At 37.2% G+C, this 27,368-nt stretch overlaps 1 long non-coding RNA gene across 1 annotated transcript; it reads left to right on the top strand.

Moving 5' to 3' along the window:
* Positions 1-2,375: 2,375 nt before the first annotated feature.
* Positions 2,376-26,964, top strand: LOC148816835 (uncharacterized). Its single transcript, XR_016094667.1, has 3 exons — positions 2,376-2,487; positions 11,830-11,916; positions 26,879-26,964. It is a non-coding gene; the product is annotated as an uncharacterized LOC148816835 (long non-coding RNA).
* Positions 26,965-27,368: the final 404 nt, after the last annotated feature.

Genomic DNA, 27,368 nt, shown 5'->3' on the forward strand with positions numbered 1-27,368 from the left:
TTACATTTCCTTCTTTGTACTGCAATTCATTCTGTCAAGGAGTCAGACTGAAATATGATTATGGATGATAAACCCTAACACACACAGACTCTCACACCTTTATTCTGCAATAAGATTTAGATGCATTTTTGGTTCCTGTCTACTGTCCCAAATCAAAATGCTATATATCTTGTAAGTAGAGATTGTACTACACTGAAAAATGAACAAAGTGTTGGAACACAAGAGATTGGCCTTATATCTTAACGGTAGGAGAAGACAGAGCATAACCAAACTCTAAAGAGGAATGCCTACCAGGAAGATGTCTGAAATAGACCGACCTGTTCTGCATTTCAATGCTGGTATGTAAATTTAAAGTGACACTTTTGAAGAAGGGAGGCTAATGTTTATTATTGCATAAATATGGAGAGCCTTGTTACATACAGTAAACTGCACTTTTAAGCCTTAAATTAAAGTAGCTAAACCTTACATGGTAATAAGTCATAAAGGAGTAAAATCAGGGAGGTCATCATAAGGCTTCTAGCTAACAGAACCGCATTGATGATTTCCACTGATAAAGCTATCCTACTACTAAACTATGCTTCACAACACATTAAATAAGCTTGTTTTTTGTTTTTCAAGGAACAGAGAATCAGTCAAAATTGCTTGTTGCTTCTGTTTGATGTTGTGAATTCCTGAGTTATTTCATTTGATATTACACTATTTTTTGAGTTTTTGAAAGTCTGTAATCCCTTCTATCATACTTGAGAATGCATTTTTTATGTTAACTCAATGGATTTCCTTAACTCAGAAATTAAGTATTGCCTGACCTTTCACTTGTTCAGCGAAGATGGAAGAATATAAAATAAGCAAGTAAGTGAAGGAGCGATAAAACTTTTTAAAATTTTGCAACACGTGTTTTAACTTTCAGTTTATAAATGCTCACAGTACTAAGGCAGTGAATCTCTTTACTCTGAGGAGTAAAGTGAAGAATGCAATTTCATGTTGACATTCCAACATGCACCAAAACACACCGAAAGAGAAAATGCAGAGAATAGCACACTGAATTACTGCCATACAAAGAATCAAAGTAATTACATTTCCTGAACATTATTCCCAGTTTATTCCGTATTCTTTACAAAAATAAACTGTGAAACTGTGAAAATCATTGCATGGGGACTATATAACAACATCACTTTATTAGCCCTGTACAATTTCTTGCATTAGGAATTCGTCTTTTCACATACCCCAGCTTGCTCTCTACAAGACACAGACAGGGAGAGAGAAGCTTGGGGTCAGAGCACAGGGTCGGCCATTGTACAGCGCCCCTGGAGCAGTTAGAGTTAAGGGCCTTGCTCAGGGGCCCAACAGAGTAGGATTCCTCTGCCAGTTGCAGGATTTGAACCAGCAACCTTCCAGCCACAGGCACATATAGTCTATATATTTTTATACCTGTCTGTTTTCCAAATCCCAATGAATTATAATAAAATTGTATTTTAGAGACAATTACAGTAGGTTTGAATCTATTTTGAAGTTTAATTTCCCACCCATAGGACAGTAATAGATTAACTGGATGAAATACCCCTTTACAAATCCAAGCCTGATAGTAATTACCAAAAAAAAAACAATCAGGTCAATGCATCAGTGAATTCATGATAATATCTCTGCTTTGTGATGTGTTTTGCAGTGCAGGCAAATCAGCTGACCATTGTCACATGAGGATTTTGTTGGTCGCTCAGTAAATAAACAAAATATCACAGACGATCATTTCCATAAGCACATGTCCAATTGTGATACTGAGTTCACCCTGTTGAAACTATTGCTGCTACTTCTCGTGCCATGTCTATGACTGTCTGTGTCTGTGACTACAACATGAATTAATAATAAAAACCTCAGATCTGTAACATTCATATTGATATACCTTGATAGAAGCACTACTCCTACAGAACATGATTCAAAAGCTTAATTTGTTTTGCCAGTGGAGGACTTGGCAGATTGTGTCAGCTTGTATACAGCTATAAGAAGCATATAATTATTATGATGGGAATAGTTTTTGTTTTGGAAAATTGAGCATCTATGGAATTGGATGTATAGCTTTATTAATATTCACCGCAAGCAACTGGAAGACAATTCCTCCGATATATGCCAAAGTTTGACTTTTGCTCAGCGGCTTGTGATTTCCGCCAGGCTTGCCAGCACGAACTTAGGGATCAGGTCAGAGTACAGTAAATGCCAGTGACGGCATACAGAACACAACAAAGCAACTCATGCAGGAGGAGCACAGATCTTCAATCACATAAACATGCTGTGACAACACTGCACAAACCGCCTGCGAGAGCTGAGACCCTAGCACTTACCAGCATGATACTGAGTCTTGTTCCACCACAGTACCTGAGCGATAACAGCGCTGGAAATGCACAGCACTTTGGTCCAGACACACATTTTAAATTCTGGTCAGCATGGTATTCAAGATAGCACCCCCTGAAGAACAGACCACGCATCAAAACATCAGTAAGTTGTGATATTCTTAAAATAAACATCAATTTCTCAAAAAGGTGTTAGTTTTTTAACTCTGAGTTAAAATTTGAATAGAAAATTCTTAATCGTTGACAAGACCAAATACCAGACTGAGAATGCAATGCAAAAGCAGTACAAACTGTCAGCAAGTTATTATTTTTGAAGGTTTCTTACTGTTGAGTGAGACTTCTTTCACTGACCAAATTCATCATACATTTGTTCCTGTTTCTTTCAGTCCACAAAAAAACAACATTTCCAAACCTATTATTCTGCTATCACAGCTGTGGCTGATGTACTCTGCAAGAATGCAAAATTTCAACCTTCCTTCAGCAGCATGCTGAAAAACTACCAAACTGGCAGAATTAACTTCATGGCAATATCTTGAGAAATGATGTGTGAAAATCTGAAAGCACAACCATTGTATTAGTTAAAACATGGATCACAAAACATGGCCTGTGGCATATTTCAAGTAGAGGTATGAACTGGAGGGTATTCCTGGTCACAGGAAAAAATAAATCAAATAAAAACAAGAAAAAGAGGGAAAAGAGCACAAATGAACTTAAGCCGGATACTGACAGATGTGTTATTCTATAGCTGTGGGCAAACTCTACTAGTTTTTGTCTGCTGTGTTGGCTAAACAAGCCTAAGGAAATTCAAAAGAGCACTTGGCAACATGAGCAGATCCTTAGCCAGTGATGTGTGTCTTCAGGATTAACTTGCTGAGGAGTACTTCCTTATCTTTGTTTCTTCTGACTGTTGGTTAACACATCATTGTCTTTGATCTTGTTGGACATTCGCCTAAAAACATTTCAGTGTCTTATTATTGCTACTGCACTCCGAATAATTTGTTAAGCTACCTCTTTAACTACATGTTATTGCAGTAACAGTTTATGTACAGTACAGTGTACACACAAGCCCTTTCTGTCAGACCGAAGATTGGAGTTGCAGAACATGCAGTGTACCTTAATCTCCCAAAAAACCAATCATTAAAGGAAAGTAATAATAAAGTGGTCCAGCTTCTCTCTCTGCATCTGGACCTCTTCGCCCTATGGTCAGTCAGGATAAACCAAATCATAATTTGACTAAACACTCAATAATCTTTTTTAATACATATAATTTGGAGGGTTGTTGCTTCTTGTGAGCTGGTAGATAATCTTGCAGAGACTAGCCTATTTTATTTCCTGCATGAAAACCATAACGCTGTATACACTGTCAAGAACTTTGCTGCCTGTAGCCTTTTCCTGGTTCAATAAAAGCTCTGCTCATTAGCGGTAGTGAAGAAATACTATGGAAACTCAATCCCACACAAACTTACCTCCCTTACAAAAGGTGGTGAACAACGGTCAAGACCTCAATCTTGCAGGATCTCAGTCAAGACAATAAAATGAGATTTAGAAAAAAAATCTGTATAATTGAAACTCATTATGCTTCCCAAAACTTTCAGTAAAGAAAAAGCTCAAAGCAATAGATACATATACATTCTTATAAACAGTAAGTTCGGTATGATAATACTGCAGAAATGGTAAACATGTGGGACCACACTATTGTTAATTTGGAAACCAAAAGAAAGATTTCCTTTTGACTAAAAAATGCAAGAATATTAATTAAATTAGAAACGATGAAACATACATCTAGGTTGGATGACTACAGGGACATGATTCAACCTCCTTGGTCTTCTGTACACAAGAAAAACATCACGCTAACATTTGTGAGGTGATGTAATCTAACAAATGTTTGCATCTTTTTTGACTGGAGGATTTGTGTACTTTTATCTTCTCTTGTGCTTTAGCTGATCCAGACAGGCTGAAGAAAATATATGTAAAATATATTTACAGAGAAGTGAAAATTCTTAAACCTTTTTACTTAACTCGGATTATAGTCATGACTTTTTCTACTTTGTGCAATACATCGTTGTGAGGCCTATCCTGGCAAGCAATCAGTGCAATGTTACCATCGTTTTCACATAAGTCAATTTACCTCCTAGTATGTCTTTGGGTTATGGGATGAAACCGGAGCACCCAGAGGAAAGTCTTGCACACACGGGAAGAACATATACTAACCCGTGTACCACCATGCAGCCCTCTGATTCAGAATATATACCGATGGAAAAAAGAAACACAACATTTTCTGGACTTAGAATACTATACTTTATGTGCTTTCACAAAAAGTTGTCAATTTGTTCTAAGCCCTCTGACCAGCAATACAGCTTGTGCAGTGAAGCATTGTAACTTGCAAATTACATGAAAGCTTGTTAGGTGCACTTTTACCCAACGAGGTCCAGGTGGAACAATGCCTGATCAGGTCACCTGTAAAAAGGCCTTAATTCAAAGCTTAGGTCACTGCAAAAAAAGGCCACACTTAGTCACTTTTCTGTGCATTCCATAATGCCTCGAATGTCACCAGAAGCAAGGGAGAGGGCCATTGGCATGCTGCAGGCAGGCATGTCATGTGCCAGCTTGCCAGACACTATGGAGTAAACCGCTTCACTGTCTCCCGACTACAGAGAAGGTTACAGCAGACCGGCAGGACAGATAACCGTCCAAGATCCGGTCGCCCTCGAGTGAACACACCAGAGCAGGACTGACACATCAGGCTGGTCCATCTGAGAGATCGTTTCAGATCTGCCACCCGTACTGCTGCTGAAACTGCTGGCAGACACAATGCCCGCATCAGTGACAGGACAGTGAGGCTCCATGCTGCTGGCCTTAGAGCAATGCGACCTGTCAGAGGCCCTCTGCTCACACCTCCTAGACGTCACACTGGCTTGGACCAGACAGAGGCTGCGATGGACTCGTCAGCAGTGGCATCAGGTCCTCTTCACGGATGAGTCACTCTTCAGCCTGTTCCATGCAGATTGGAGGGCCAGAGTGTTTTTTCCATCAGTATATATTGTATATAAGTTACTTAATACCTACATCTGCGTGGCCAGCAAACGCATGATATACAAGGTGTTGCAGTGACAGAATATGAAATAATAGGTGCTACAGACCTAATACCAATGCATTTAATAATTTATAACAATATATATCAACAGTCTCAATCAGTGGAGTCAGCCACCTTAGAACACAGTTGTGAAATTAATGGTGCTAAATGATCAAATAGTCTTTCCTTTAGAAAACCGGCTCTTGCCAAACCCATTGCCCACTGGAGGCAACTAAAGTGGAAACGTCACAGTAAAATGTAATTACATACTACTGACAATTATAAAGTAGATTTGGTCTCTCCCTCAAATGATCTGCATTGAAAAATGTTAATTTTACACTACTGTATATCACATCAACACTAATTGTAATAAATCATCTCTGAAGGCATAACCTTCTGTTGGCAAACAAAATACAAATCTGAAGGTCCCTATACTGTGTTATCTTTAACAAATCATGCCCTCTCACACAGCCCTGCTCCATCATGGACAAACAGAAATGTTTGTGTTTCTTTAACGTAAGTTATTGTATACACTTGAATTTGGTATATCTTCGTGTCATCTTTATCAGCTTAATAACTGGTGAATAAAATATCTACTGTACAATCCTGGTTAAAAGGAAGCATCCAGTATGATACTAAATATGCACAAGCACAGAGTAACAGTGTTAAGAATTTTACTGTACGATCACCAGTTCCAGACAGTCCTATTTTAAGTTACCAAAACACTCTATTTCAACTGGAAGACAATAAAGATGAACAACTTTTTAAAAGAACCTTTATTACGTAAGCATAATGTATTTCCTTATAGTGAAGCAGTAACTTATGAATTATAAAAGATGCAACAGCAAAAAAAAAACATAAAGGACATTAGAACAGAAAGAAAGGTTACAATGAGAAGATGCCAAGATGAATTCTTTTTAATTTAGTAATCTTACTGCTGGATGTACTCAGAAGGATTAAATTAAGCTCCTGTTCCTCTGGTCTGATATAGTAATTCCTTTTTCATGTGCTGTTCATACTGAATAATTGAGATTTATTTTAATGTTTTAAAAATAGAAGCAAGCATAAGTAGGACAACTTTCATCTTGGGTTCGTCACTCCAGCATTAACCTTAGCGTCTCTGCCCAGTATAAATAATGTCATTTGCAAGTTTCTTTCCTGACTTCACCCTTGCTAGAACTTCTCTCTGATACTTGTGCTAAAGGACTCCTGCCATTTAAGGAACTGATTGTCTTGGATCTTTGCAGACACCTCCAGATTTCTGTCCCCGATCCACAATGAAGTCAAGCAAGCAAAGCCAGTGGAGAAATGGCTATCAATATTTTTTATGTATTTTATGATGAATTCACACTATACATGTGATAAGTGTATGCCAAATTATTTGTTGCAAGCTACATAAAAATTGCACGTGAAGCCCATTTGTTGCTATGGACGTACCATACAAGGCATTAGATTAGAAGATTAGAAGCTGCTGCAAAGAGTAAATCACTCAACATCCACTGTTACAGGATACCAAGGTAATCAGGTGTGGGATTGTATAAAAATATCTCTTAATTAAAGTTTCTCATTTCTTTAGAGGAACACCTTCCTGTCTGTATTTACTGAAATTATAGGACACTGACCTTGGAGCTCAGTCTTGCCTGACAGTGAAAGACGCAGAATTAAAAACACGAGACATGAATGTTTTATTTATTTCTAAACCTTTTCTTAATGCAAGTAAAGAAACTGAAAACAAAAACAAGTGCACTCTTCATTATGTTAAGATGAGGTTGTTTATGAACTGTCCTGGATCTTCATTGCGATGCTGTGTGTGTATGAGTTGGGAACACAATGGCAGTGACTATGTACATATTTAGAGACTTTAACGTTTCTCTCTGAAATGGTGAAAATGCTTTTGAGAACAGCTTTAATGAACAACTGTCATCACTAAATGACTCTTCTTAGTTCTGTGGAGCTGATAAATACCTTAGGTGCACACACCTATGTCTTTTTCAGTTCCTCAGAAAGCAAACCTTCGCTTATTTACTGGTTCTTTATTACATTAGTTGTTAGCAAAGGTAAAGGACCCTGATGATCATTTTTTCTAGCAATGGTAACTTCCTATGAAAATAAATCTCCCACAATTTTTGTTAATGCTCTCACCATATCCATTTGTGTGCAAACTGAAGTGGCCTATTTCTGCATTGCCACAATAATACAATAACCTTGAATGTAATCCAGTAAATTATGATGTATTCTCATGGAAATTATCTCCTCCTTTTCCAACAAAATTTAATTGCTTTTTCAATTTAATAAGAAAAGAAACAGAAAACAAGAATAAGATAGCAATCGCTCATACTCTGAGCACATTACTCATTTTCCTCTTAGTTCTCTTTTGTGATGGGCTTATGCAAACCTATTGAAGACATCAACACTAGACAAAGATGCTTTAGGCTTTGCATTGCCATCATCTCATGTGCCTCAGTGCAAACTGTAATCCCTTAGAAGAATGACCTGTGGTCTATAACAAATTTATAACAATCTGTAACAAATCTGTGAGCACGGTCTCCCCTGTTTTTTTTTCTTGAAATAACAACTGTAATTTTATATACAGCTGTTATACAGAATGTCACCCCTCATTATGGTTTGCAGAATGTGCAGGATGTCACACACATGCACAAACCATATTAGCATTTAGTAAGCAGGTTGAAATTGCATGTTTCGGTTGGTTCCTGTGCATATACCGTATAGCAGAAGCTGCCTCTCAGCAATCCCCAGCTTGTCTCTCATTATGAAAACAGAAGCTTCACCCAGCCTACTTTCACTCTCTGGATCAGCGGGCTATGAGTGTGTCTCAAAGCAGAGCCAGCTGGGTGTACTGTTGAGGAGCTGTTAATGATGGATGGCATCGTTCCATATCTCAGCGGTGTGCATATCTCTCAGATTCCTAACTAGGCACGATCTAGCACTAAAATGAAAAAAAAAAACAGGATGTGTACCAATTGTTGTCCTGGAGAAATGCAGTGAGCACTTGCTTGTTGTGTCTCCTATAATTATAATCTTGTTCTCTCTCCCTTCTCTCTTGATCTCTGCCTTACCTAAACTCTAAATATTTTCACCTGAACAGTCAAACCAGACTGCAAAATGTGATCAAAATGCTTTCCTTCATAAAGATGGATTGCAGTTTGAGTTGTTTTTCTCGGTCTTACTGGATTCAAACACAACAACTACACATTATTGTTTATACCAATGTGCAATTTAGTATGTCAATACTAAATAAGTCCTTAATAAAATACAACAGAAACACACCAGGTATGGTAATGTAATGACCCTTTTATTTCTAAAATAATTGAACTGAAAAATAATTACTTTCCCTTCATCCACTTTTTAAACTACTTTATCGAATACAGGATGGTACAAGGCAGGGTAGCCCTGGACAGGACCTCAGTCCATCTCAGGACAGACACACGTTCACAGCAGGGACAGTTTTCCCAGAAGCCAATTAAACTACCAGTTTACTGTATTTCTGGATTGTGGGAGGAAACCAGAGCAGCTGGATGAAAGCCACACAAACGCAAAGAGAAAATACAAACCTCACGGAGATACTGTAGCACCCCAGGTCTGGAATTGAACCCAAGATGCCAGTGCGGCAAAGCTGCAATGTTAACCACTGCAACACTGGGCTCCCCATAATTGTTGTCTCCATTTTAGAAATGCTTTTTGTAGTCGTTGTTTGAAAACTCACATTTCGGCAAGGAAAACTGATGCCGCTCGGAACTATTAAAGCTTTGAACTGCATTCATAATTTAATAATGTCATTTCAATTATGATCATACTGTTTCCTTACCTTTATGAATATGCGTTACAATAACATACAGTATGTCACTGATTAAGTGATCCCTACTTTTTCATAATGAAAAGACCTCATTGAAGGTTACTATTGCACTATCCCTAATGTAGCTGCAAAAGGAAAGGTGTTCTTTTAGGTTCTTGAGGGTGCTAAAAGAGAAGTTTTCATTACCTTCTAGTGGTCTCTTTAGCTGCTATATCATATTACAAGTGCTGAAGAGGTCGAGGGTTTTGTCTGTTGTGCAGACAGAGGTTAGTGAGGGTGGAATGGCAGTCCAAAGAGGGTCAGTAATATCATTTAAGAAAGCACCTCCCACATATCTCTCGTTTCGACTTAGGAAATGTCTCCCACGTTCTGCAGGAGGGTCATGTTTCAGTGTTATTTTATTCCTTACAAGGGGATTCTGAATTTTTCAGAAAAAAAGGATGCTGTTGCTGTATTACAAGAACAGTCCATAGTACGATGCTTGAAAATAATTTCACAAAGACAGCATTATTGGTATAGTATATTACACTGATTTTTCTTTCACTATTAATGCCAAGCCCAGCACCATGTACAGAGCAGTTAAAAAAATTAAACGCTACCATCACTCTGCAATTCATACTCCCAGATGTGTAAAACAGAAACATTCTAGGTGATTAATTTGCTAAATGCATGAAGTTGTTGTTAAATTGCAAACATACTTAATGGTTTTCTGTAAGAGATTGTTATGATTTATTTAAAAGAGGTAGAACAGAAAATTATATTCCTGTTCCGGGAGCCCTGAAGCTATGTGTATTCACTGTTTATTGAGCTCTGTAGTGTAGGAAATCATCTACAGAGGATGCTTTTCAGAGCCATATTAAATACGTTCACACCATGAAGAATGCTAGGACTGAGTTAACCCTGAGTTGAGCCTTGGTAACGATGTGGTAATAACCTTGGTAATGATGTGTATGTCAATGTATTGTACATACTGTACAGCATTATGAGGCAGGTAGGAGGTACAGTATGAGATGAGATGTGACTATTGTCATACTGTGTGAAATAAGTTAACCTGCATGACTTTGTCTGTGTCCATTTGTCTAACATGGTGGAGACCAAACACAAGGAGAAGGTTTGCATTTGGCTTGTTTTTAACAAGTTTTTGCAAAGGTATTTTAAAAATAGAGGTGCTGTCCAAAAAAAAAAGACAAAGAAAAACCACAGACTGGACAGAACGGTTAAAAAAAATTCTGTCATCCTCATGAGCTTTTTAATCACTTCAAAAATAAGTTTATATCAAAGTTTAATTAATTATTTACTGTTAATTGACAGCTCAACAGCTAAAGATTTAATTTGTATTTTTTTAGCGTCTATAGGAGGAAGGCTTTAGGTAGAGATGGTATCACCCATGTACAGTATTTCTAAAATACAAGTCGTATGCAATCAATAGATTTTTAATAAAATTAATAATTTAAGTAAATCAATAACATTTATTTTTTAAACGTTTCTCATATATATCGTTATTAATTTCTTTAGATATGCGATTCCATATTATATTCCCTATTCATCAAGTTCTAAAAGCATGCTTTTGTTTACTTCAATAACGAGCGTATTCGCAGAAAAGGTTAAAACATTATCACTTTTCACAAAGTATATAAACTTAATATGGTCAGAAGGAACGCGTAAAAACGTTTCCGAAAATAACCACATGTAAGACTTTGATGCTTAAAATGTTTAGGGAGAAAGTGGAATACTGGTGTGTATTTTTTCTTTAAACTACCAATACCAGCCATATACAGTACAGTTTGCATGATATGTTTATGTTCCTAAATTAGTATCGTTTATGATCATCAGACACAACCGTTATGCTCCTCTTCTTTTTATGCTCAGCTACTAAAATTTCCCTTTAGTTGTAAAATTCCATATAAATATTCAATACTAAACTGATTAAAACGTGCACAGTAAAGAGATTAAATGATTAAATCTTTTCACTACCGACCAATGCTCCACAAGTGCCCCTGTCGGTCATTTTGGCCAGCCAATCACGTACCGCAGAATGACAGATAGTTGTGTGTAGTATGGGTTTGTACTGTGCACTTTAAATGGCTGCATCTGTATTTGTACACAATTGGCAAACCTCTATAATCTGATAAACTATAAAGACCCTTAAAGACCTATGCTAAAACTATTCCTAATAAATTAAATAGTTCATTAACAGGGAAAAGAACTGTGCCCTGGTTTGATAAGTAAATAAATGCCAGCCCATCAGTTTGCACAGTGAAGATTAAGAATAGTTTAACTTGGTAACATTGTCGATTCACAGAAAATGAAGAAGCCAGGTCTTCTTGCTAGTCTTAATGTTACATTGACTGAGCCTACAAAAACCCACAAGTTTGAAGACGTTTAGTCAGAGTCACCATTTGGAAAATAACAAGTAGAACAGAGCAATGCCACCTCTGTGATGATGCAAAGATGCAGCACCTAGAGTTAGTTGTGTTTTTGCTTCTTCAAATGTCTTCTGTAGGTCTTTCTACAGAAAATAAATATGACAACTGAAGGAGTGGAGGTGAGGCACCGTTTGTTTGCTCTGAAATCACTGTTAATGTGTTTCTTGTCAACAGAGCCGTGACATGAGGAGATACACTGACAATGCTACTGAGAGGCTGATAGTGAGTGTGACTAATGACTCCTTCCAAACCGTGGCAAAGGTCAGCCTTTACATTTGTTTACTCACATTGGCCAACAGGTTGCAGAGTGATAACCCTGTTTTTCCTCTTGGGGTTTTTTTCCTCTTGCGGAATAAAGGCAGTGTTAAGACAACAATGCTGGTGGAGCTGGACAGGTAGGCTATTACTGAAGTCAGTGTGGTCACAAGAGTCAAAATCTAAGAAATTTTGCACTAAAAAAACAGCAATCATGGTTATTAACAATTGTACGTAGGTTCTGTCTCACATTGCTTGTTTTATTTAAGTTATTATTATTAAGTTAGTAAGTTCATTATACTGCAGTTTCAGTGACATTTTCCTTCCTGTTGCACCCATTTATACATACTTAAATCTTAATCTGACATTAAAAAATAAAAGACCTCATATGCATTTGTTTTCTAACATACAGTAGCTTGTAATTCACTCAACAAAATCTGTTTTTTTTTACAAATATTTAAATGTTTAACCACAATGCTACCTGGAGGTTAACCTCTAAGGTTTGAAAAGAATTCAACATTCTTATGTTCTTCACATACTGTACTGTATAATCACGTTCTTCATCTGGGGTTCAGTGAGCCAGTGATTTGTGTGTCAGCAGCTCTACAGATATCAGTGTGTACAGAACGAACCTCTGAGAACATACTGAGCCCGTAGTTTCCATTACGTTGCAAACTTAACTTGCGAGATAATTTTAAAGCTGAGCGATTACCTTCTTGGGAAATCATATCAGCCTCTGTCAATAATTCATGAGATGGATGAGATGTATACATGAATTGCTTGGTTACTCACAGGAAAACATTCAGTGGCAGTGACAATGTACAATAACAACTTTATTGTAATAAAGAGCACTACTAGCTTGCTTTGTATTTATAAGAGAACTGAATATAGTTCAAAATAATAAAGAAGAAATTCAAAAGGGAAAAGGATGTAATCTGGCTTTGTGACAGAAAAAGTCAAGGTGCTTATAACGGGTATTTCATTGAATGCTTTGTGAATACCTGGAATACTTGATTCACAAAGTTTGGTTAAACCTGCTTGGTTAAGGGGCAGCCTCCTGGCCACAAGACAAAGAGCCTCACACCCCATTCAGACTGAGAGAATCCAGGGGCAGCTCCAAGGTGGAGATGGGGTGGAGGAGAGATGCTGTGAAGGGAGGCATTTGAGTTCAGTTTATGAAGCTGGCTTCATAATGATGGTGATTAGGTGCAGCTGTGTGAGACTGACTTCTCATTGTTATCCCTCCCCAACTTCAGTTAATAATTTCTATATAGTGGCACTCAGAATAAATCCTGTACAATAACCCTGTGTAGATTAATTCAACAGGGTGACTAAAACGGGTTTGAACTGGTGCAGTCACTTGAAAAAATGAGCTTTCTAAACTGGCAAGAAAAACGTGGGAACGAAAAACAAAAGATTTCAATTTTCAATTTTAACCACCATGTATCCCATGCAAAAACGTCATGCCTTTTTTAAACAGTAACCGGTGTTAAGAATATACCCTATGACTTCTTCACTTAAATCCAAAGACTGTCATTTACTAAGAGTTCACAGAATGTCCTTCCACTGGACTCATCGCATCAAGTGGTATAAAAAACAGCATAATTTTAAAATAATTACATCCACAGCATTAGCAAATATATTTAAGCTTTGAAACAAAAAAACAGACCTTTTGCCTCAAGCTTAAACTATGCTTCCATCCTCAGCATGTGGTCTAATTTTTGACTCATTACTAAATGGAACATTATGTGAAATTCATGTTCATACAGTATTTGTGTATTTGTTATGGAGAACCTTCTCAGTGTAACCTTCTTACATCAGAATTTTTTTTATAATGATTGCAAGCAGAAGATCAATAGGTGGTCTTCATTAAAAAAAAAACATTTGATAAAAAGGAATTTATTTTTTTCCAACATTTTACAATAGGAACACTGGACTCTCAATAACAGCCTGATTTAAAAAATATTTTGAGAACTTATTCACTACCACATACTGTAGGAACCAGAAAAAACCCTTTGATTGGGAGTTTGTGCTGGCGTGTACTTGTAAAAGTGATCTGCCTTCTCTGCATGTTTGTTATGAACATCAAACTGTTAAAACAATATGAAACTATTTCAGCAATCCTTGAAAACTGTAGCATCATGTTACAAACCACAAGATAGAACAGCCATTTCTTGTTATATAGAATTGTATACGATTATTACAAACTTTACAACAAACTGTTAAAATTGCATTTTAAACGTGTAAAAACACTCCAGGTTTTGTGTTATCAACAACATTTAAGGCCAGGGACCATTTCAGCAGAAGAATATTTGTAACGTAAAATATTCCGTGAAATCATATGCAAGCTACTGTGAAAATCCTTTAAGGACCATCCATTTCAAATGAAGAAGCTCTTTCCTTCAAACACAGAGCTGATTATAAGAAATCTTGTAAATGTTTTCATTTTACTACTTAGAAATAAAGTGCTGAAAACATATTGACAATTGTAAACACAACCGTTTGAAACCACAACATGAACGTCTATCTGCTCCTGGTCTATGTGTAGATATACTTGATCCAACTACCAAGAAAAATGTGCAATATGACCAACATCACAAACCTGTTTATATTATAGAACTTGAGAAGGAATGGTACTCAAGCTGCATTTACCCAGTTGTAATTATTTTGTTAGCAAAAGAATAAAGTTTGCTTGCTTGATAAGGGCTTTTCTTACTCTCATTTAGTTGCTGGGTAATTCCTATGCTTTTTTTCTCCAATGTGACAAAAGGAGCCAGCTAAATGGTTAATCAGTCAAAAGACCACACTGGAGAGCCCTTTATTTCATTTGGGCAAAGGAGCTTTTATTCCTTTTGTTTATGTTGTGCTGTTTAGAAAGGAAGAACAGTGACACCAGCTACAGTGAAACACCACCGCATCAAGAGAGCTGTCTCCATTTTTTCTCTGCAAGTCAACCTCATTACTAACATTGATGCTCTTGCCAAAATATGCTTGACTCCTTGCCAAGAGTGTCTTTTACTTTAAACCTTTTTTTTTGTCCAGAAGGGTGCCGTAATTTGCGGTTGTTTTGCAGTGCAGATTGAGTCAAGACCACAAACTGTGGATCATTTGCAAGCTGAGGTCAATCTGACTTCCAAACTTCAAAGAATGTTGATTAGTCTGTCATGCCAGTCAGAATCACAGTGATTGTCACAGAACTCATGTTGTCTGTCTTTGTGCTGATACAGGGCCTGAGCTTGACTGCAGGGAGGATATGCTATACAGCTTCAAAATATTCTTGAGGTAAAAACTAGGAAAATAACATTACCTTATTAACCCTTTACAATTTCTTGCATTAGGAATTTTCTTTTCGCATACCCCAGCTTGCTCTCCATGAGATACACAGACAAGGAGAGAGCCTGGGGTCAGAGTGCAGGGTCTGCCATTGTACAGCACCCCTGGAGCAGTTGGGGTTAAGGGCCTTGCTCAGGAGCCCAATGGAGTAGGAATCCTCTGTCAGCTGTGGGATTTGAGCCAGCAACCTTCCAGCCACAGGCGCAGTTCCTTAGCCACAGACCCACTGCTCCACCCTGATTTATGAAAATGGTGAAACTGTCAGATTTGACACAGTTATTGTAGTGCCAAATCTAAGTCTTCAGTGTACTTGTGGCTCAGAAAATCTATTACTTCAAATAATATATGGAAGTTTACAGATTAATATGTTGTGCAGCACCTGAATATGACCTACTTTGTTAAGAATGAAGAAGAGACATTTTCCTATCTTAAATGTGTCTTTCAGTCTGGAATTGTAATAATGTATGATCATCATGATCATGGTATCCCTCATAACTTCTATGATATTTCCTCATGCAACAAAAACACTGATCTCAAGGGGCTATAAAATATGGCACAGAATTGGTAAAATCTGAGGAAATGTTTTTCGTTCAGTCATATGTTTAAATGCACCTAAACTGTTAAATAAACTGCTTACACATTTTGTTTTGTGCAGGAAGTTCTTAAGTACTTACGGCTATTTTAAAATCAAGTATGACGGCAATGGCTATAGAATATGTTATAGAAAGGATTATTAGAAAAAAGTCTATATTGAATTACTACTATTCATTTCTTTTGGGAACTGATTGATTTTGAGAAGCCTTCCAGTCCAGCAAGCAGAATAAAAAATGCTTTAAATGGGAATCAGAAAGTTGCAAATAAGTCATACATCAGTAGAAATGGTCTGCTTCCAGGACAATGCTAATGATGTGATGTACTGTAATGGAAAGGCACTGTTTTATGAAGGATTAGTTTATGCTCAGCAGAAAGCTTCATTTCTTCATAGACTAAATGGCCTTTGGAAAAGGTGTTGCAGCAAAGTGATTAACAATTTTGTGTCTAACCTTCCTCTTTATTCTTACATTCTGCTCATGTGTGTTTTTTGTTTAGAATATTAGACAAGGTGACTGAGATGGAGTTAAGAAAGAAGTGAGACCTGGAGTTTTACACTTAATCTTAGTTGGATTGCACATCATTTTCAGAGAATAAATGAACAGCTCTGCTTATCTTAAATTTTTAACAATTTCGAAGATTAGAATGCCTATAAATAGAGTCAGTTTGTGCAGACATTTTTTAGAAAAAACAAATACTGTTACTACAAATGTGTAATTTATAGTAATTGAAACGTCTCCCTCTCTACCCATTAATCAAGCATAAGGCATACAGCATAAGTGTTGCCCTGTCTGCATGCTGAAGAGATGCTGAAGATCTTGTCCTGCGGATATCTGTATTGCTGCTGTGCAGGTGTCACTGTGATTCCAGTTAATTTTCAGAAATCTGTAGGCACTGTGTACAATCACAGATTGCTCCTAGGATGGAGGGAATGTCACTGACTGAGCAACACCTGTGCACCTATTACTGTTTTTTTTTCTGGGGCTCATTATGATTAAAAAATGCTGGCTTCAAGCGGGTTGCAGGTGCTTTGCAGAACTAAAACTCTCTTGGCAGGTCCTCATAAATAGCTCAGTACAGAACATACGATTTGCATTACTCTGGCAATTATACAGTATACAGTAAATGCACTGTTTGAGAACACATGCAGTTTCTGGGGGTGAAATAATGACATGTAAATATTGAATTTCTGTGACTTAGAATTGCTCATTTTCTTTGATTTTCATATATGCTAAGACAGAGACATGAAGACTGTTAAAGCTGGGTTTTCTAAACTAGAAACAGCACTGGTATCCATTGTTGACCTGCCTTCTGGCTGGTGTTAATTACACCAAAAGAACAAGAATGTATTTTTAGAATGAATCAGTGCTGGCAGAATGTTTCCACACATCATCATACCCTCCTCCTCTTGGACTGAGACACATGAAAAGAAAACACGAAGCTTAAGGTCTTTTTTCCATTTTTTATGATTTGCAAAACTAAAGACAGCAATGTGGAGTCCTCTGTACTGCCTGGTAATAAATGCCTCCGGTCTGCCCTTCAGAGACAAACTGGAGGTGAGACTGAAGCTTGTTTTATATAGTAATGCTACAGTACTTGGCAGACTTCTTTCAGAGAACAGTTCATCACCATTGTATAGGAACAGGGCCATTGCAGAAATATCAAATAAATTGGAAGACAGCTTGATTCTTTCTTAGCCTTGTGTGCCTGTCACTTCCATCTGTCGTGAGTGACTAATTCAAGTGTGTCATTTAAATCCGGTGGTCATAAAGTGAATATTTTATTTTGCTTTTTAAACTTCAGCAAAATAATATTCTCCTGACATGAACGTGCTTTGAGCTTCTGTCACAAATTCTCACAGAGCCAGATTCTGATTGCTGGATAAAGAGGCCAGGGTTTCATATGTTCAGTCATATTAAGGACAGCAATTGCTATATGACACGCTGATACTACAGTGCTGGTTTTTTCAAAGCAACAGAGGCATTTTGGGTAAGATCGTGAGTATCCTACACATGCCTCCAAATATGTGCTTAAATATTAATTAGTTGTCAGATCAAGCTAATTTCCAGAGAAATAAAGGAATAGAAAGGGGAACATTTAAATTCTAATGTGGTTGTAATGAAATGTTTAAGGGACTATCATCAAGCTCGGCACCAGAAAAGTGACACTGGGTAATAAGACTTCAACATCCTTGAAAATAACCACCCCTGACAGGCAGGTAATTAAAATAAATTAGAGCGAATGTTATTATTCATTACAAGGGGACAGGAAAGCTTGAGGAGCCAGAGGAGAAAGAACTTCAAAGTTCAGAAACAGATCCCTCGCATGTTAGTCAAGCACCTGTTCAGCGGGCTGTGAAATCAGAAGCATCTGACAGCATTCCCACATAGAAATTCCCTCTCCATTTCCATGTGTGTCAGGAAGAGTTGGCAGCAGCTTCTAGCACCAATGATCCTCAACTCCCAGCGCACAAACACAACTTCAATCACACCCCATTCTGGAATCCCTCTCCCAATTAACTATACTCTCATCGGACACTCAAAATGATATCAATGAATTTCATGATGGTAAAATAAACATCCAAACGCATGAATTACCAAAAGCATTTTAAAGATGTTTGAAGGGAAGCTGCTTTTTATTTGCTCAATTTCTGCTCCTTTTACTTATTTTTTGAAATAGCATTTAGAAATCCCTTATATTAGCCACATTTACAATATACGCTACATACAAAAAACACACACAAAGAGCGTAAATCACACCTTTCAAATTCTTGATGCATGCTGACTTGTATCTGTAATTTTCCAAAGAGAACATTAATCAAAATTAGACAAGTTGTCTCCTAGATGTAGCCTTTCACTAATCCATTGCCAAAAGACACAAAAAGAAAATCTTTGTGAGCTACATTAATGCAATTCAAAATAACCTTTCCATTGCAATTTTGTTTTTGCTTATGTGGGTGTACTTTAAGGATGGAGCCTTTGATAGTTCAGCCAAGATGGGACAAATAAAAAAGAAAACATTCACAAGAAGAGCTTTTCACTGAAAATGAAAACCGTACACACAGATCTTCCCTTCATGGAGTCAGTGCATGGTGCCATTATAAGGACTATCTAACCAGAAGAAGAAGCATCCAAATGAAAAAGTAAAGGGCCTGCAAAATAGTCAGATTTTGTGAAAACAATATGCCTGGCTCTGAATAAGCTATGCAGAAACTTGGTTCACAAAAGAGAAGAAAAAAGGATTAAGGTAGGGTAGACAGTACACTGAGGGTTTTTCAAAACTTTAGTAAATGTCTGAGATTAATTCATAAAATTGCAGAGGGCACACATTTTTATGTTTATTTCATTGCTGGTCAACTTCAGGCTACCCCAATGCTTATTATAGCAAGCTTTGTTTGCGGCATTTGTTGAGTTAAATATTTTATATTTAAAATGACTTATGCTACAGGGTAAGCAATAAGAAAATGCTTCAATAATAGAACAAGAGTTCCAAAAACTGTTTTCGTTTCAACTATCTGTAATATTTAGCTTATACCACCAAATATTCATATTTCATATTTAAATTCTAAAGTGTACTTAATGGTCAAATAATTTGCATACTTGAGACTAATTCCCATCAAAATTTGTATAATCAAACTGCACTACAAGAATGGGTGCTTTTTACTTCTTTTTATTGCAGAAACAATCACTGTATCTCTATGCAAGGGAAACCCTTGGCAAATTCATCATTTAATTTAACCCTGAGGCTACACAGTAAACTTCCTCAAGTGATGCCTTCAGAGCACTGGAAATAATGTAGACGAAACCTCCATCCATTTGGTCACACAATAATCCAGTCGATTATTACAAAGGAACACATTGAGATAGTTTATCTTGAAAATGCAGCCCTGTGGTGTTTCACCATTAATAGTTGCAATAAAACATGCTTGTTTAACCCCATATAAATTCTAGCGGAGATTTATTAGGCTATTTTTATTGGAATAATCATGAGGTGGTGTTTTTTTTGGGGGTGAAAAAGGTATTAATTTCGGATCACATAAAATGGGGTTAACACTACAGATTGTGATACATGTATACTGTATATCAGGAAATCTGAATGGAACTAGTTGGTAGCTGGTCATAAAATACTTAACTGATAACAGAGGAAAACACTAACAGCAAATAATAATTGCTTGACCTTTGATAGGTCTCCCTTATTCTGCTTTTATGTATTTTCCATCTTGACAAACAGCTGCTATCATCAATATGTGTCTCTTTTTAAACAAACAAAAATTTAAAAAATGAGTGTTGTGATATGCTAAATTATCATGCTGTGTAAAGTGATTCCGTTTTGCCTCATCAGATTATCCAAATAATATGTGATCAACACAAACTGAAACCATATAATTGCCATCATCATTTATATATTCACAAACCTGTTTTCACATTGTATTTTGGAGCTGGCTGTGTATTTACAGTACACATTTGTTTCCAAATTTATTTTTTCCCTCACATTCTATTGTTTATATTTTGACAAAGAGTACACTTTCATTCATATTGAATATACAATAGCACATATTGTACAGCATACTGTATGATACCTAATATTTAAGTATTGCTAGTCAGCAGTTGACCTCAGCTTCTACAAACGTGTCATCTCTGCCCACTTCTGTCCTCAGAGGTTTGAAGTTTTGCTGTTTTAGTGCTGTGGATGTTACTGATGTGACCAAAATGGTAACTAAAATGAGAACAACTGCCTTGGACTTTGTGGAACATCTTACTAAAATTTAGCTTCTCTGCTCTGTGCTCATTTGTACTAACCTCATACACCTGTAGGCTTAAAATACACAGCTGTCACAACTGTGATAGACTTAAAACAGCTGCTCGGGAACGCAAAATGCTAAATACCTGCTGTCTTACTTCCAATTTCCCCTTTCTTCCATAAATTTCAGAACAATTGATTGCAGGTCAACTGCAAATCTTGCATCTAATGAACTGGCTGAAGGTTTCCAGTCAGGCTTTAGGCAAAGAAGGAGAACTAAAACCTTCTTCAGCAAATTAATTACCTGCTGATGGTGACTGACTCCCTTTTCACTTAATATTCTTTTCTGGACATTAAGAGCAACTGTAAATAGTGTAGAATAGTGTAGAAATTGTTTAGGGATTACAAGGTTATCTAGGAATCAATTCCTAAATCTTGGCTGTTTTTAAATATGACGATGTCCCATCTACCCAGTCTGTTCCATGGGGTTCTGTGATGAGACTTCTACTTGCATCAGTTTGGTCAGATTATTGGCCATGGTGGACATGATTTTGCCTGTTATGCTGGTAACACTTGGATTTACTTGCAAAGTCCCTTTTCAGGCCATCAAGGCCCATAGGGGAATGGGGGGCAAGGGTCACCATTTTTCTCAACCATCCAACACTGGAGGTGGAGGTGCTGTGGTCAGCATCACACTCCGGCTGGCCTATTACCCCCGGAAGGATTAACCCCCGGTACTCATTTGGAAAGCAGGCTGAGTGGACCTGAGAGCCATCTGGAAGGAATTACAATTAGCTCCATCACTTGCCCATACTCGGGATTGAACCCGGGACCTTCCAGGCAGGAGCTAGACACCCCTGCCGTCTGAGTTACCATGACTCCCAATTAGGCTTGGAATTAAAACAGTATCATGATTCAAGATTTCTAACAAAAATATTCAATTTTGACAGCCCATTGCATTCTGAGGACCAATATTTCCATTAATTGGAACATCTGCATTGTAGTCATGAGTGATATTTATGTTTCTCTCCATTTCAGGTGTCTCAAGAGCACCTGGGACAAGATTCCAGCATCTGACTGAAAATACTGTGCAGATAATCCGCCTACTAAACAAAGAAAATAACTAAAAAAAATGTCTTGAAAGTAGAGAAAAGAAAGGGTAGAAAACCATTGCACAGCGGTGTTTCAGGCGCTTCTGTAGAACCGTATCATAAGCCAAAGACTTCTAATTCAAGGTGGTGCTAGTTATTTTTTAAACCAAGTGTATTGATTTACGGTGGTCACACAGGAGATTAATGTGGCCGCAAATGAGAAGGATGTAGAGGGCTGTCAACCCCATAAGAAAAATTGCACACTGCAGGTCTATGACTGAAAAAGGAACGAATCAAAGACTCAGATGTGACAACTAGGAACTGCTAAAAAGAAAGGGAAAAAGAACATTTTGCATAATACATAAATTAACTCTGAGTCACTGGTTCAGGGTTGTCTACATTGCCCAAGTAATAGCTGTGCAGGAAATTAAAGTAAGAACAGTTTGACAGATAGTTTAAGCTGTATGCAGAAAAAAAATCACAAAAGGCTGCCAAGCCTTTGCAGTTCTGTAAAACGAAATGTTGTAAAAGTTGTTTTTCTTGTATGTGAAGCATCCTGAAGCAAGCAAACTCCAATAATGTTTGCAGTACATAATGAAAAAATGTGAACTTTAAGCACCTGTTTATGTGATAATCATATATACAATCCAGTGTTCATCCAAAATTTTGCATGAAGCTTCTTATGTGTATGTTTATTTTTTCCAGATAAGCCCATCAGATCTGTTTATTTTCCATTAAAAATGATGTGGAGGCTGTGGTTTACAGTAAACATTTAGAGAATAAATGTACAGTATACAAAATCAAAGTATATACAAAAGTCACAGTACTTGGATTAAAATTACACTTACAGTATGTACAAGCTTCACACAAGTCTTTTATTCCCTACATCATCAAATTTATTTAATCTTTTAAATTATTTTCTGCAAGAAACAGGGAGGCAAACTTCTTTGATTCCATTCATTATTCAGACATGTCACCAGATTATATCAAACAGGTTTAGGGCTGGACATACTAAGAAAAGCCATAATATACTGCTTGAAATACCTGTTGCAACACTTTTGTAAATAAAGAATTGCATGATCTTTCCCACAGCTTTATGAGTAAAATATCAGTGTCCCAGTCTGTCTCACCAGGACTAAAATCTGGCACTATTGGCAAATGGCAATGTTGGAAATGTTTTTTCCAACAAGTTGGATATAGCATGCTTCTCCACCCTCAGTCGGTTAAAAACTGCATCTGCTTTTAAGAATAAAAGAGTTGTGAAATAAACCACAATACCTGACAACAATCGTGGTAGTTTAGTGTGAATCACATGCCAAATGGCCATTTACAGAACAGATATGTTTCCTGTTTGTGTACAAATGCTTGGAATGAAATGGAGCTTTTGGCTACATGCGCACAGTGTGTGGCTCCCAGTACTTCAGGTAAACCAGAGAGGAAAAGACATTTCTTTTCAAATCTTATAATCAAATTTCCTTTTAGGGAAAACAGGAATTTGTTCATTTGTGTCACAGTGTTAAATTGGTAATGCAAGGAAAAGCTGGAAAAAGAATGTGCAGGGTGGATAATATTTTCACTGCAGCAGGGATGGCTTGTCTTCTCTGGGAGAGAGGCTCCAGGTCATCATTTAGGTCATCCAATACCTGTTTCTAATTTGGTCTTCATGTAATTGGAAGAAGGTTGAGAGGATATGAAATACCCTTTCTTTTCTCATTCTCCAGTTCACTTGTTGCTAAAGATGATGTCTCCTTCCTGCTGCAAATGCAGGGAGCGACGTTTTTCCTGCTTTGCTTTTTAATGATTTGTTGACTGTGACACTTTAAGACATGCTTTTAAGGTCTTAACAAATTGGCATGATTTTAAGTATGGCAACTGCTGGCTGCTTTTAAAACTCAAGAAACCTAATTTGCACAAACTCCACCCTGTTTAAGAATTCATCAAGGGCTTAGCTGAGAAGACTAATTACCTATGCAAAATGTTCCTTAAAACCTTGCATATGCATCACTTGTGTTTAGTACATCACCTTACATTATTGACTAATTTGTGACAGGTTTTAAACTGGTAAAACAGATGCAATCCTTTAGTACATACTGTAAGAGCCTTAGTTGTATACATCTGAGATTCGCATAGAAGTGACATTTAAAAGCAAAACATTTTAACCTTGAAAAATAGTGAATACTAGCTTCAGAGCATATTTGAGAGTGTAAAAACCACATGTATCTTCACTACATAAAAGGAGAAGATGCTGACTGTTCCAAAAAAGCTGTCAACATCTTCAACAGCATCTTCTCATCTCATAAATGAAGCACAGCAAACATGTATGAATTATTCCCATGCTCAACACCACTGTGAGTTCTTGGATTCTGGAGCATTCCTCTGTCTAGCAATGGGACTGTCCAGCAGGGACTGATCTCAGATGCCTCTGTGTTTTCTCTCAGCTGGGACCTGTCAATACACTGTCAGGGCTCAGACAAGAGAATTGACACTCAAACCCCTCCACATGTCTCAAGTTCCAGATCTCCCTGCCCCCAGGGTCTCCTCCATCAGTGTGCACTGTAACCACAAAACCAGTCCAGTTGAGTCTCACAGACACCAGGGACTCATTCGACTAAGCCTGCTGGGATAACAGAGCAGAGGAAGTGGCGTACTTTATGATAGCCATTTCAACAAAAAATCATTTTAACAGCCCTATTTTTTTTTCCTGAGGAAAGACTACTTTTACGTTAAATCATTACCAGTGAAGATCTGCAAATATTGTTGCATTTTCCTAAGCACTGTTCTATTTCTACTTCAATTACATTGCACATCAAAAACAGAACCCATATTGCACATGCGTTTGGGAATCGTTTTAAAAAAACATGTCATACTGTATGTGAACTTAGTTTACTCCTTATCCCACTACAGACGTGCACATCAATGACTCAAAAAGTACAGCTACCCCATGCTTTCTGTTAAGAGTTCAATATGAATACTTTTCTAAGCACATATTAAAGTGAATATCTGCATTTTTGTAGTTCTGCAGTAATTGGCACAGTTGTATATGGTTCACCACTGTGTAAGATAAACAACAGTACATAGAAAATGACCATTTAATCATGCACTAATAGGTGTTTAAAAAACTCGGGGATTGATTCTACACTTTGTACTCAGGAACATATGTTTAAAGCCGTTGTGATCATGTTGATATACAGCAAAGTCACATTTACAGCACTTAGCATCACACTTCAGGATGGTATAGTCATTTATGTGCAACACCTAGAATGATTTATTCCTAGTTAAGCCGTTTTAAAAGATTAGCCGCACCACTTGGAATCAGCCCAGAATGGCTACGGGTGCTTTAGTTTCAGGGTCCAGTTGTGTGGAGTTGCAGCCCTTCTTCGCAGGAGAAGGTCAGGTCATTTTACGCACTCATATGCTGTGCCACCCTGAGAAATCAAATTAGGATAGCTCCTAAAAGGCTCATTATAGTATAGAATAACATCAGGGAAGACAAACCATACCCTTAGCAATCCTGGCAACAGTTCAGGCTCCCAGATAAACGTTACTTAATGAGGCTTGATGAACATTCAGGGGCATCAGAGGCCCTGGTTAACCCTCTAAAGGGAAAATGATCAATGTGAATGCTGTTGAATACCTCACTCCTGCTCACACAGCTGCTGTTTGCCGACTTCTCCTTTTGGTTAACAGCAAAGCCTGTTTGATTGGCATTGGGAGAGAACTGCAGTCCCCCCACAGGGATACAACACAGCTCTTCACTGAAGACAGACTCTCCTGCCACGGACTCAAAATTGATGGGATTTTACAACGACCAAACTTGCCTTAATTAATGCTGCCAGGACATGTAATGGAAAGGGGGCAAGTTATAAGAGCTTAATGAGCGTTGAAAACAAGATCTTAAGCTGAAGCCTCCTGTTTATTTAATGTTAAAAGCTCTTATTGCCATAAATCACAATTAAAATGATCTTCATCTAATTGTATAGCTCTTTTAACATCCTTAAGAACATTTTCTTAAGAAAGTGTTCTTAAAACACTTAAAACAGACACTTTCATACTGAAAGGTCATTACAGCTTTAAAGGAACTTTAGGTTTCTTTACTTAGGCATTTTTGTTACATAGAAATGTGCTGTAGTAGACATGCTTACCAGTAAAATGCAACAAAAAAATCCTATTTTTAAAACAACTTGTAAATCCTAAATCATTCTCTTGACTTCTAGGAATGAACTGGTCGTGCTTCACAATCAGAAGCTGAGCTCAGTATTTGAAACGGCTGGTCACAAGGAGCTCCAGTCTTTAAATTCCACATCAAGGGAGAGTTTGGCTGGGGTCAGGAAACTCTCCTGAGATATATCACTTCCTCTCCTGAAGCAATACACTTTCACAACCAAACACACATGCTGAAAGGGCAATATTTTATGAACAGCACCAACTGCTAACTACTTTCTGGAAAGCGTTTGCGTTTTTCTAACCTCCTCAATACCATGGCCACTGTCAGTATGGTACACACAGCAGTTGATTCTACATTTTTTGGAAATTCTACACATTTTTGAAATTGGCGAAACAGTGACTACACCTTTTAAATTACGCTAGAGACATCCCGTGTTTTGAAATGAAAAATCTGAGGTAAATTCTGCATTTATGTCATTTGTAGCAAATACAGTATATGGAACACATTGGTAACTTGTGTTTTTTTTTCTTTTGCAATGTCACGAATGTCTAATAATCTAGCTGGCCTTCCTTGACCACTACTGAACCAGTATTCACCTTAATCTTGCTCTCAATCAAAAATGCGAAAGATGATTCTAATATTCATAATGCTTATCTGACATACAATAAAAATTTGTGTTCCATCAATAATATCTTTTCAATCATGTGGGAACGTGTCCTGAATCAAGCAATATCTGCATAATTCGATGGCTTTCCTGATGGCAATTATTAAGAAATAAGAAATGAGAGTTGTAAGACGTTTCATCGTCTTTGTTCTTCTGAATTTTATTTAATCCCTTAGGGCCATTATTTATAATTGGTGTTGAAAGGTTGTCTTAAGAGAGGAATGTAGGAACTTTGGATTATGTCCCAATTAATATGGTTTCCTCAGATTTATGAGAGTAAGTGTACAAGACACATCAATTCAGTAATTGATTTGTTTCCTGTGCGGCCAAGAACAAGATGTTCTCTGCATACAACATTAGCTTTTTTTCTTGTATTTCTTACAGCCTGTGGTCAACAGGGGAAACTTTTTCCAGTGTTTGGCACTTTCAGACAAATGGACCTGAAAGATGACATCGCTTCTAGATAAACGATGAGGATTATGGTGTGCAACATGTGACAGGTGATATCTTTCTATATAACATCTAATGGCTACAATAGTTGATGACAGCAATACAATATGTATAATGACAACGGTAGTCTAGCCTCAGTAGTTTTCACTTAAAGTAAAAGAGTAAAATAAAGGCAATTAGGTGTCCAACCTGCAATCAGCCTGTTTTTGGAGGAGGTCCATATTAAATCACCAATTTATACTTTAAGTTTATAATTTAAGTTTGGAACAGTTTCATTAAGTGACTAAGCAAGTTACCTGTTAAATTCAGTAATATACTGTGGAAATTATTCAGGGCCAAAATCCTAGAACACAAGGACCAAAGATCTCTTAATTCAGCATATTACTTGATTAGTTCATCACTCATTTAAATGTGTTCCCAATCT

Source organism: Atractosteus spatula, chromosome 22 (assembly GCF_055471065.1).
Source record: "Atractosteus spatula isolate fAtrSpa1 chromosome 22, fAtrSpa1.hap1, whole genome shotgun sequence".
NCBI classification, from domain to species: Eukaryota; Metazoa; Chordata; class Actinopteri; order Semionotiformes; family Lepisosteidae; genus Atractosteus; species Atractosteus spatula.